This window comes from Arachis hypogaea, chromosome 3, assembly GCF_003086295.3.
Source record: "Arachis hypogaea cultivar Tifrunner chromosome 3, arahy.Tifrunner.gnm2.J5K5, whole genome shotgun sequence".
Classification (NCBI taxonomy): Eukaryota; Viridiplantae; Streptophyta; class Magnoliopsida; order Fabales; family Fabaceae; genus Arachis; species Arachis hypogaea.
The window spans coordinates 110,961,240-110,974,929 of NC_092038.1; positions in this window are offsets into that span (position 1 = coordinate 110,961,240).

The following is a 13,690-nucleotide window of genomic DNA, read 5'->3' on the forward strand; positions in this document are numbered from 1 at the left end:
TATTAATTCTTGCATTTATGATGTTTCTCTTTATTGCATTCTATGTGTTTAATGAAATGTCTCTTTTAGCTATAGAGTAAATTTTTTTATTCTTGGCTTGGATTGGTAACTTGGGTGACCTTGAGTTGCTAATGCCCAAGTGATTGATGGTTGATGTACATTGACACTAGCTTTCACTAATTCGATTGGTGAGTGGCTAGGACTTATGGATTGGGATTGATGAAGCTCATTTGACCTTCCTTCAATTGTTAGAGGACGACTAAATGAGATTGATCCCTACAACTATCATATTGTGGTTAGTGACAAGGATAGAGATCCTTAACCATTAACCATTGCCAAGACCTTTTTACCATTTGAATTTTTCTTACTTTCTTGCTATTTACATCTCTTGTTCCTTATTTCAAAACCCCAAAAAGAATTACATCATAACCAATAATAAACAAACTTCCCTGTAATTCCTTGAGAGACGACTCGAGGTTTGAATACTTCGGTTTATTTTTATTGGGTTTGTACAAGTGACAAACAAATTAAACATTGACCGAGGATTGCTTGTCGGTTAGAACTATACTTGCGACGAAGTTATTTTGTGAAATTCTTTATCATCGAAAATCCTCCGTCAAGTTTTTGGTTTCTTGTATATATTAGTTGTTTTGGATACTTTTTAGTTTGTTGCATTTTTCCATCTTGCTTGTATGTACCTTAGATTTTTAGTTTGATATGCACTTTTTAGTTTGATAGTATATATATAGTATTTTAGTTTATTAGTTGTGATTGAAAAAAATGCGCATAACTGAGCTTAGTTTATCCCGTTGCATATGGGAAATTGATTTGGTTAAAAATAGGATTAACCTAGGAATTTTTAACTTTTCATAATCACATCATTTCATTTAGTATATATATAATAAATGTTGGTCAATTTAATGAAAATTTCAAGGAATGTTTCTTTTTCTTAAAAAGGGCATTGAGATTCAAATTTATTTGAGTTGAAACTTTTTGAAACTTGCATGATGTATATATATAGCATGGAATATGATTTTTGAGCTAAGAACACACAATCCGTGAGTTTTTGAGCCTAATTGCATGGTTACGTTATTTAACCATGATTTTGATTCTTGTGTGTTTTCTTCTCTATGATTACAATATTTGGTTTGTTCCATTCTATATGTCCATTATTTAGTGTATATTTATGCATTTATGTGATTGAGGCCATCATTTGATTATATCTCACATGACCCAAATAGCCTACCATTTCATTTATCTTTGTTTGCCACTTTGAGCCTTTTAACCTCCTTTTATTCTTTTTATTACCACATCACTAGCCTTAAGCGAAAAAACAATTAATTATCCTATTTGAATCTTTGGTTAGCTTAAGATAGTGAGTGTGTCAACAAAGTGTGGGGAAAGGTGAGAACTTTGGGTTGATGAAAATGTATTTTGTTTTTATTGACAAATATTGAGAATTTGGGTGTATACTCATGTGAAATGATAGAAACCATATGCATTGATGTCTTTTGTATATATTATGATTTCATATATAGAAAAAAAGAGAAATAAATAAATAGGAGACAAAATTACCCCAATGTGAAGTTCAATAAGAAAATCAATGCATATGTGATACATGAGTGTGTGAATATATGTAAAAGTGAGATTTTGGGTGGCTAAACTTGATTTTAGAATTGGATAGAGTGTGTGTATGTGTTAGGTGAGAACTTAGGTTAGTCAAAGATTCAAATGATAGTTCACCTGGCTATACATATATCCTCTCCCTTACCTTAGCCCCATTATGACCTTGAAAAGCCCTCATGATATTTGCATATGTACACTAAATATTTGTTGATTAGTTAGATGAAGAACGAACTTTAAAAAGCATGATTAGAAGAGAATTGAGTGGATTAACCCTAAACACTTGAGCGATTAGAGTGCATATACACATCCGGTGAGGGTTCAATTGCTCAATTCCATATGTCCATCATTGATTATTGCTTATCTTGCAAGTTTGTGAACTCTTTTGAATAACTCAATTCAATTGTGAATGTGTTTTGATATGATTGATTTAGCCCTTGATTGTGCATATATAATCTCTTGGAAATTTGACTCACTTTGACCACATATATGCTTATATATATAGATAGTAATTAGAATAGCTAGACGCATGTAGGTAGCTTGCATTTAGATAGTTTGCATTTAAATAAATTGATTACCCCTTTTTGTCTTTCTTGAATTTAGCATGAGGACATGCTAATGTTTAAGTGTGGGGAGGTTGATAAACCACAATTTTATGGTTTATTTTGTATTGTATTTGGTGGATTTTGATAACTTTCTCCCATTTATTCAACAAAATAGCATGGTTTCATGAATTTCTCCTAATTGTGCTTAATGGTTAAAAACATGCTTTTTAGGCCTTTAATTAGTTAAATTTAATTCACGTTGATTTCAATCAATGCCTTGATATGTTTGTTAGTGATTTCAGGGTTAAGAGGCAAGGAATGGATTAAAGAAGTGAAGAGAAAAACATGGAAGACGGAGAATTCATGGAAAATGAGGATTTGGAACATTCAAGGCGACGCGTACGCGTGCTCGATGCGTGCGCATGAAGAAGAAATTTATCAAGGTGACGCGTATGCATGAATGACGTGTACTCGTGACGAAGAAAGTTGCCAGCGATGCGTACGTGTGACCCACGCATACGCGTGACAATCGTCACGTGACCTCATTAAAGTCAACACACTGGGGGTGAGTTCTCGACTGGCTGAAGCCCAAATCCACTCATTTCTGAAGCTATTTGATGCAAAATTCATGAAGGAACAAGAGGGGGGGATCAATTAGGACTAGCTTAGTATCATGCTTTAGGTTATATTCTAGAGAGAGAAGCTCTCTATTCTCTCTAGAAATTAGGGTAGATTAGTTTAATTTCTCTTTGATTCACTCTTTAATTCTTATTTCAGTGTAGTTTCATTTATGTTTCCATACTTTATTGTCTTGGGTCTCTTTGTTTACATTGTTAATTTCCCTTTTTTATGCTATTTTTATGTTTATGAACTCTTGTTACGTTTGATTTATATTAGTGTAATTTATATTTTCTATGTTTATTGTTGCTTTGTTTAATTGTTAGTTATTGATTCTTGCATTTGGTAGTTTAGATTTAATATTTCTTGTTAATTTTCTATATTTTTATTTTGTTCCTTCCAAGTGTTTGATGAAATTCTTGGTTGGATTTTAAAATAGATTTTTGTATTCTTGGCTTGGGTTGGTGATTTGTAGACTCTTGAATTATCAAAATCTCTTGTTGATTGGCAATTGAAGGTTACCGGTTAGCTTGAACTTCACCAAATCTAGTCTTTCACTATGGTTTCACTAGGACTTGTGAACTCAAGTTGATTGTATGCACTTGACTTTCCTTAATTGGTTAGAGGTTAACTAAGTGAAGGCAATTTACATTTACCATCACAATTGACGATGATAATGAGGATATGATTTCTAATTTTCCTTTCCTTGGTAAGAGCTTTCTTTGTTATTGGTTTATTCTCCTGCCATTTTACATTTCTTATTTCTTATTTCAAAACTCCAAAAAAGAAGTAAATCATAACCAATAATAAACACATTTTCCTGCAATTCCTTGAGACACGACCCGAGGTTTGAATACTTCGGTTTATTTTTATTGGGGTTTGTACTTGTGACAACCTAATTAAACGTTGACTGAGGATTAATTGTCAGTTTAGAACTATAGTTGCAATCAGAATTTTTTGAGAAATTCTTTACCGAAAATTTCCCTCTGTCAAATTTTTGAAAAAACTTGACGGAGGATTTTAATCGATAAAGAATTTCACAAAATAACTTCGTTGCAAGTATAGTTCTAAACAGAAAAGCAATCCTCGGTCAACGTTTAATTTATTTGTCACTTGTACAAACCCAATAAAAATAAATCGAAGTATTCAAACCTTAGGTTGTCTGTTAAAGAATTACAGGGAAGTGTGTTTATTATTGGTTATGTTGTACTTCTTTTTGGGGTTTTGAAATAAGGAACAAGAAATGTAAGTAGCAAGAAAGTAAGGAAAATTCAAATGGTAAAAATGTCTTGGCAAGGGTTAATGGTTAAGGATCTCTATCCTTTTCACTAACCATAATATGATAGTTGTAGGGATCAATCTCATTTAGTCATCCTCTAACAATTAAAGGAAGGTCAAATGAGTTTCATCAATCCTAATCCATAAGTCCTAGCCAGTTATTAATCGAATTAGTGAAAGCTAGTGTCAATGGACATCAACCATCAGTCACTTGGGCATTAGCAACTCAAGGTCACCTAAGTTACCAACCCAAGTCAAGAATAGAAAAATCTACTCTATAGCTAAAAGAGACATTTCATCAAACACATAGAATGCAATAAAGAGAAACATCATAAAATGCAAGAATTAATAAAATCTATAACTAACACAAGCAAGAAAGCAATAAGAGAGACCAAGGCAAACATAAAAAGACATGAAAACATAAAATTGCATTAAAAAAAATTGAAAGTAACACACGAGTTCATAAACTAAATAGGCAAAATAAGGGAATTAATAAGAGAAGTAGATAACTAAAGTGCTAGAACAAATAAAAGTAAGAGAAAACTAAATTAAAATAAGATTGAAACCTAAACCTAAGGAGAAATTGAAAGAAGAAACCCTAAAACTAGAGAGAGGAAAGAGCCTCTCTCTCTAGAGTTCTACATCTAAAACATAATGTGTGTAAAAATGAATGAAAAGTGAATGATCAGCTCCACTCCCCAGCCTCTTGTCTTCATTTCGGGCCTGAAACTGGGTCAAAAATAGCCTAAAAATCGCCCCCAGCATTTTCCCGTAACTGAGGCACATGACGCTTGTCACGCGTACACGTCAGCCATGCGTGTGCGTGGACACCAGCTTCTCAAAACTTGAATTTCTTGTGTTCCTTCCACTTTTGCATGCTTCCTTTCCATCCTTTAAGTCATTCCTGCCCTATAAACTCTAAAAACACTTAACACACATATCACGACATCGAATGGTAATAAAAGAGAAATAAAAAATAACGATTTTAAGGCCTAAGAAGCATGTTTTTAATCATAGCACAAAATTATGAAGGAAACTTAAAAACATGCAATTTTCATGAATAAGTGTGAGAATAGTTGACCAAATCTATTCAATTCAATCCAAAATATACCATAACATAGTGGTTTATCATTGAGACAGATGAGGACTTAATATGTTTACCCTGCTTGGTTTAGTAAACCCCTAGGCTTGAATCTTGGATGTTGAAGTTTAGGATTGTCTAGTGGGTTTGTGTATTTTCACATCATCTCAATTGGAAACTATTACCCTATTGAAACCTTCAGGTTCTCACCCGTTATGGATTTTGTTATTTTTCAGATTCAGGACGTGACGCACCTCGCTGAGCATACTAGATCCTCTTGGACAGCGAAGACTCCTTTATATTTTGTCTTTTGTGCTTAGAGCTATTTATTTCTCCACTTTTGTATATATGTTTGTATATCCCTCTTAGAGGTTGATTTTATGAGAAATTGGACTATATTTTGATTATACTTCTGCTTCTGTAATATACTTTCTAGCCTGTCTTTTTTTTTGCAAGTCGAGATTAGTATTTGCTATGTATATGTATATGTCTTTCGTTTCTGTATATCGACGCTTTTACCTTTAACGCTACATGTGCAATAATGATTTTTCACTTTTGTTTTATTCTTCCTTCATAGGCTCCAAATTAAATTATATTCTTTCAAATACTATGTATGTACTTTTTTGTTTTAGAGGTCATAATACCTCACCACCTCTGATTTACGACTATAGCGTAAGGCTTTGTGTGGTTGAATATTACATTATGGTATCAAAATAGTTCGTTCCTGTAAAACCTAAGGGACGAATAGATTATGCTCCTGAGCATACTTTGGACTGTGTTTATATGCTATTTAGGATGTTTCTCTGACAAATATAGCATAATTATTCATGAGAATGCTTTTGAAATTTTGAAGCACTGGACTTGAGATATTGAGACTGATCACCTTAATATCGATTGTTTGGTATGGACAGGACCCAAATGACATCTCATGGACATAGACAAGGTCGAGGGCGAGGATGGAGAGGTAATAAGGAAATCAGACCAGTAAGTAGTTGGTGGACGAAATTGTGATCCTTAAAGTTGGTCTCTTTATATTTGTATGAAATTAAAAATACCCCAAAGAGATCATGGTAATGGCACGTGTGAACACAACTCCGTTCAACTTAACCAGCAAGTGTACTGGGTCATCCAAGTAATACCTTACGTGAGTAAGGGTCGATCCCACAGAGATTGGTGGTATGAAGCAAGCTATGGTCACCTTGTAAATCTCAGTTAAGCAGATTAATTGATTTATGATGATTTCGAAAATAATAAATAAACAGAAAATAAAAAGGGATAGAAATACTTATGTAAATCAATAGTGGGAATTTCAGATAGGCGTGTGAAGATGCTAGAATCCTTTCGAATCTCTACTTTCTTATTACATTCATCCAATCCTTCTTACTCCTTTCCATGGCAAGCTGTATGTAGGGCATCACCGTTGTCAATGGCTACATCCCATCCTCCCAGTGAAAATGGTCCTATGCTCTGTCATAGCACGGCTAATCATCTGTCGGTTCTCAATCAGGTTGGAATAGAATCCCTTGATTCTTTTGCGTCTGTCACTAACGCCCAGCCTTCAGGAGTTTGAAGCTCGTCACAGTCATTCAATCCCAGAATCCTACTCGGAATACCATAGACAAGGTTTAGACTTTCCGGATTCTCATGAATGCCGCCATCAATTCTAGCTTATACCACGAAGATTCTGTTGGAGAATTTAAGAGATATGCGCCCGGCCTAAGGTAGAACGTAAGTGGTTGTCAATCACGCGCGTTCATAGGTGAGAATGATGATGAGTGTCACGGATCATCACATTCATCAAAGTGTTGTGCAACGTATATCTTGGAATAAGAATAAAAGAGAATTGAATAGAAAGTAATAATAATTGTATTGAAACTTGAGGTACAGCAGAGCTCCACACCCTTAATCTATGGTGTGCAGAAACTTCACCGTTGAAAATACATAAGTGAAAGGTTCAGGCATGGCTGAATGGCCAGCCCCCATGAATGTGATCAAAAGACCGAATGGTCAAAGATGACTAATACACTAGTAAAAAGTCTTATTTATACTAAACTAGCTACTAGGGTTTACATGAGTAAGTAATTGATGCATAAATCCACTTCCGGGGCCCACTTGGTGTATGTTTGGGCTGAGCTTGATCTATCCACGAGCTGAGGCTTTTCTTGGAGTTGAACGCCAAGTTATAACGTGTTTTGGGCGTTCAACTCCGGGTCATGACGTGTTTCTGGCGTTTAACTCCAGACAGCAGCATGTACTTGGCGTTTCAACGCCAATTTACGTCGTCAATTTCCAAATAAAGTATGAACTATTATATATTGCTGGAAAGCTCTGGATGTCTACTTTCCAACGCCGTTGAGAGCGCGCCATTTGGAGTTCTGTAGCTCCAGAAAATTCATTTCGAGTGCAGGGAGGTCAGATTCCAACAGCATCAGCAGTCCTTTTGTCAGCCTTTTTCAGAGTTTTCCTCAAGTCCCTCAATTTCAGCCAGAAATTACCTGAAATCACAGAAAAAAACACAAACTCATAGTAAAGTCCAGAAATGTGAATTTAACATAGAAAATAATGAAAACATCCCTAAAAGTAGCTTGAACTTACTAAAAACTACCTAAAAATAATGCCAAAAAGCGTATAAATTATCCGCTCATCACAACACCAAACTTAAATTGTTGCTTGTCCCCAAGCAACTGAAAATCAAATAGGATAAAAGGAAGAGAATATACTATAAATTCCAAAATATCAATGAATATTAATTCTAATTAGATGAGCGGGACTTGTAGCTTTTTGCTTCTGAACAGTTTTGGCATCTCACTTTTTCCTTTGAAGTTTAGAATGATTGGCTTCTCTAGGAACTTAGAATTTTGGATAGTGTTATTGACTTTCCTAGTTAAGCATGTTGATTCTTGAACACAGCTACTTATGAGTCTTGGCCGTGGCCCTAAGCATTTTGTTTTCCAGTATTACCACCGGATACACAAATGCCACAGACACATAACTGGGTGAACCTTTTCAGATTGTGACTCAGCTTTGCTAGAGTCCCCAGTTAGAGGTGTCCAGAGCTCTTAAGCACACTCTTTTTGCTTTGGATCACGACTTTAACCACTCAGTCTCAAGCTTTTCACTTGGGCCTTCATGACACAAGCACATGGTTAGGGACAGCTTGATTTAGCCGCTTAGGCCTGGATTTTATTTCCTTGGGCCCTCCTATCCATTGATGCTCAAAGCCTTGGATCCTTTTTACCCTTGCCTTTTGGTTTTAAGGGCTATTGGCTTTTTCTGCTTGCTTTTTCTTTTTTTCTTTCTATATATTTTTTTCGCCATTTTCTTTCTTTTTTTTTCACACGCTTTTTACTTTTCACTGCTTTTTCTTGCTTCAAGAATCAATTTCATGATTTTTCAGATCATCAATAACATTTCTCTTTGTTCATCATTCTTTCAAGAGCCAACAGTTTTAACATTCATAAACAACAAGATAAAAAATATGCACTGTTCAAGCATTCATTCAAAAAACAAAAAGTATTGTCACCACATCAATATAATTAAACTAAATTCAAGGATAAATTTGAAATTCATGTACTTCTTGTTCTTTTGAATTAAAACATTTTTCATTTAAGAGAGGTGAAGGATTAATGGGATTATTCATAACTTTAAGACATAGTTACTAACTACTAATGATCATGAAGTAGAGACACAAAACATAGATAAACATACAACATAAAAACCAAAAAGCAGAAAAAAATAAGAACAAGGAGTGAATCCACCTTAGTGGCGTCTTCTTCTTGAAGGACCAACAATGTCCTTAAGCTCTTCTATGTCCCTTCCTTGCCTTTGTTGCTCCTCCCTCATTGCTCTTTAATCTTCTCTTATTTCATGGAGAATGATGGAGTGCTCATGATGTTCCACCCTTAGTTGTTCAACATTGTGGCTCAAATCTTCTAAGGAGGTGTTGAGTTGTTCCCAATAGTTGTTGGGAGGAAAGTGCATCCCTTGAGGCATCTCAGGGATTTCTTGATGATGAGCTTCCTCATGCATCTCTTGAGAACCGTGAAGGGTCTCTCTTCCTTGCTCCATCCTCTTCTTGGTGATAGGCTTATCCTCTTCAATGGAGATGTCTTCTTCTATGATAACTCCAGCTGAGTAACATAGATGGCAAATAAGGTGAGGAAAAGCTAGCTTTGCCATGGTGGAGGGCTTGTCGGCTATTTTGTAGAATTCATTGGAGATGACTTCATGAACTTCTACTTCCTCTCCAATCATGATGCTATGAATCATGATGGCCCGATCCACAGTAACTTCAGATCGGTTGCTAGTGGGAATGATGGAGCGTTGAATGAACTCCAACCATCCTCTAGCCACAGGCTTGAGGTCCAATCTTCTTAGTTGAACTGGCTTGCCTTTGGAGTCTCTCTTCCATTGAGCTCCTTCCACACATATGTCCGTAAGGATTTGGTCCAACCTTTGATTAAAGTTGACCCTTCTAGTGTAGGGGCGTTCATCTCCTTGCATCATGGGCAAGTGAAACGCCAACCTCACATTTTTCAGACTAAAATCTAAGTATTTCCCCCGAACCATTGTGAGGTAATTCTTTGGATTCGGGTTCATACTTTGATCATGGTTCCTAGTGATCCATGCATTGGCATAGAACTCTTGAACCATTAAGATTCTGACTTGTTGCATGGGGTTGGTTAGGACTTCCCAACCTCTTCTTCGGATCTCATGTCGGATCTCCGGATACTCATTCTTCTTGAGCTTGAAAGGGACCTCAGGGATCGCCTTCTTCTTTGCCACAACATCATAGAAGTGGTCTTGATGGCTCTTGGAGATGAATCTTTCCATCTCCCATGACTCAGAGGTGGAAGGTTTTGTCTTCCCTTTTCCTTTTCTAGAGGATTCTCCGGCCTTAGGTGCCATTGATGGTAGTGGAAAACAAAAAAGATTGTGCTTTGACCATACCAAACTTAAAATATTGCTCGTCCTCGAGCAAGAGAAGAAAGAAGAGAAGAAGAAGAAGAGAATATGGTAGATAGGGAGAGATGGAGGTTCGGCCAAGGTGAAGAAGAGGGGGTTGTGTTGTGTGAAAATGAATTAGAATGGAAGGGTATATATAGGGAGAGGGGAGAGTGAAGTTTCGGCCATATAGGGTGGGAATGGGTAGGAAAATGTTTTTGAATTTTTGAAGGTAGGTGGGGTTTATGGGGAAGAGTGGATGGATGTGAGTGGTGAAGGGTTTTGGGAAGTATGACATGGGGAAGAGTAAAATAGGATTAGGAGGTAAGGTGGGAATATGTTAGGTGGGGATCCTGTGGGGTCCACAGATCCTGAGGTGATCCTGTGGGTCCACAGATCCTGAGGTGTCAAGGAATTCATCCCTGCACCAAATAGGCATGTAAAATGCCTTTGCACACCATTCTGGCATTTAAACGCCGAGTGGTGCATGTTCTGGGCGTTCAACGCCCATGTAAAGCATGTTTCTGGCGTTGAATGCCAGTTTCATGCTTGTTACTGGCGTTCGGCGCCAGCTTTTTCCTCTAGGCACATTCCTGGCGTTCAGCACCAGAATGTTGCTTGTTTCTGGCATTCGGCGCCAGATTCATGCTCTGTTCTGGCGTTGAACGCCAGCCAGATGCATCTTACTGGCGTTGAACGCCAGCCTGTGCCTCCTCCAGGGTGCGAATTTTTTTCTGCTGTTTTTGCTTCTGTTTTTAATTTTTATGATTTTTTTTCGTGACTCCACATGATCATGTACCTAATAAAACACAAAATAACAATAAAATAAAATAAAAATAAAAATTAGATAAATAAAATTGGGTTGCCTCCCAACAAGCGCTTCTTTAATGTCAATAGCTTGACAGTGGCTCTCATGGAGCCACAAAGGTGATCAGGTCAATGTTGTATAGTCCCAACACCAAACTTAGAGTTTGGATATGGGATCTTAACACCAAACTTAGAGTTTGGTTGTGGCCTCACAACACCAAACTTAGAGTTTGACTGTGGGGGCTCTTTTTGACTCTGAACTGAGAGAAGCTCTTCATGCTTACTCTCTTTTGTCACAGAGGGATGGCCATGTGCCTTAAACACAAGGTAGTCCCCATTCAATTGAAGGACTAATTCACCTCTGTTGACATCTATCACAGCTCCTGCTGTGGCTAGGAAAGGTCTTCCAAGGATGATGCAATCATCCTCTTCCTTCCTAGTGTCTAAGATTATGAAATCAGCAGGGATGTAAAGGCATTCAACCTTTACTAACATGTCCTCTACTATTCCATAAGCTTGTCTCAATGACTTGTCTGCTAATTGTAATGAGAACAAGGCAGGTTGTACCTCAATGATCCCCAGCTTCTCCATTACAGAGAGTGGCATAAGATTTATCCCTGACCCCAGATCACATAGAGCCTTTTCAAAGGTCATGGTGCCTATGGTACAAGGTATTAAGAACTTGCCAGGATCTTGTTTCTTTTGAGGTAGAGTTTGCTGAATCCAGGTATCTAGTACATTAATGAGCAAGGGAGGTTCACTTTCCCAAGTCTCATTACCAAACAACTTGGCATTCAGCTTCATGATAGCTCCTAAATATTGAGCAACTTGCTCTTCAGTCATATCTTCATCCTCTTCAGAGGAAGAATAGTCTTCGGAGCTCATGAATGGCAGAAGGAGATTTAGTGGAATCTCTATGGTCTCTATATGAGCCTCAGATTCCTGTGGATCCTTAATAGGAAACTCCTTCTTGCTTGAGGGACGTCCCAGGAGGTCATCCTCACTAGGATTTTCGTCCTCCTCCTCCCTTGTGCATTCGGCCATATTGATTATATCAATGGCCTTGCACTCTCCGTTTGGATTTTCTTCTGTATTGCTTGGGAGAATATTGGGAGGAGTTTTAATGATTTTCTTACTCAGCTGGCCCACTTGTGCCTCCAGATTTCTGATGGAGGATCTTGTTTCACTCATGAAACTGAAGGTGGCCTTTGACAGATCAGAGACTAGATTGGCTAAATTAGAAGTGTTTTGTTCAGAATTTTCTGTCTGTTGCTGAGAAGATGATGGAAAAGGCTTACCATTGCTCAGCCTATTGCATCCACCATTGTTAAAGCCTTGTTGAGGCTTTTGTTGATCCTTCCATGAGAAATTTGGATGATTTCTCCATGATGAGTTATAGGTGTTTCCATAAGGTTCACCCATGTAATTAACCTCTGCCATGGCAGGGTTCTCAGGATCATAAGCTTCTTCAGAAGCTGCCTCTTTAGTACTGTTGGATGCATGTTGCCATCCATTCAGACTTTGAGAGATCATGTTGACCTGTTGAGTCAACACTTTGTTCTGAGCCAATATGGCATTCAGAGCATCAATTTCAAGAACTCCTTTCTTCTGAGGTATCCCATTATTCACGGAATTCCTCTCAGAAGTGTACATGAATTGGTTGTTTGCAACCATGTCAATGAGTTCTTGAGCCTCTTCAGGCGTTTTCTTTAGGTGAATAGATCCACCTGCAGAATGGTCCAATGATATTTTCGAAAATTCAGATAGGCCATAATAGAATATATCTAATATGGTCCATTCTGAAAACATGTCAGATGGACATCTTTTGGTCAGCTGCTTGTATCTTTCCCAAGCTTCATAGAGGGATTCACCATCTTTTTGTTTGAAGGTTTGAACATCCACTCTCAGCTTGCTCAGCTTTTGAGGAGGGAAGAATTTATCTAAGAAGGCAGTGACCAGCTTATCCCAGGAGTCCAGGCTATCCTTGGGTTGTGAATCCAACCATATTCTAGCTCTGTCTCTTACGGCAAAGGGGAAAAGCATGAGTCTGTAGACTTCAGGATCAACTCCATTCGTCTTTACAGTCTCACAGATCTGCAAAAACGCAGTTAAAAACTGATAAGGATCTTCAGATGGAAGTCCATAAAACTTGCAGTTTTGTTGCATTAAGGCAACTAGCTGAGGTTTCAGCTCAAAATTATTGGCTCCAATGGTAGGAATGGAGATGCTTCTTCCATCAAACTTGGACGTTGGCTTTGTGAAGTCACCAAGCATTCTCCTTGCATTATTATTATTTTCGGGTGCCATCTCCTTCTCTTGTTCGAAAATTTCTGAAAGGTTGTTTCTGGATTGTTGTAATTTAGCTTCTCTTAATTTTCTCTTCAGAGTCCTTTCAGGTTCTGGATCAATTTCAACAAGAGTGCCTTTATCCTTGTTCCTGCTCATATGAAAGAGAAGAAAACAAGAAAAGAAAGAGGAATCCTCTATGTCACAGTATAGAGATTCCTTTATGTTAGTAGAAAAAGAAAGGGGAGAAGAATGAAGAAGAGTGGGTTCGGATATTTGGATGAAGAGAGGTGAAGAGAAGTGTTAGTAAATAATTAATTAAATAGAATAAGAAAAGAGATGGATAATTTCGAAAAATAATTTTGAAAAAATGGTTAGTAATTTTCGAAAATTAGAAATAAGATAAGATTAAAATTAAAATTTAAAATAATTAAAAAGAATTTTTGAAAAAGAGAGAAGTGTTTTTCGAAAATTAGAGAGGGATAGGTAGTTAGGTGGTTTTGAAAAA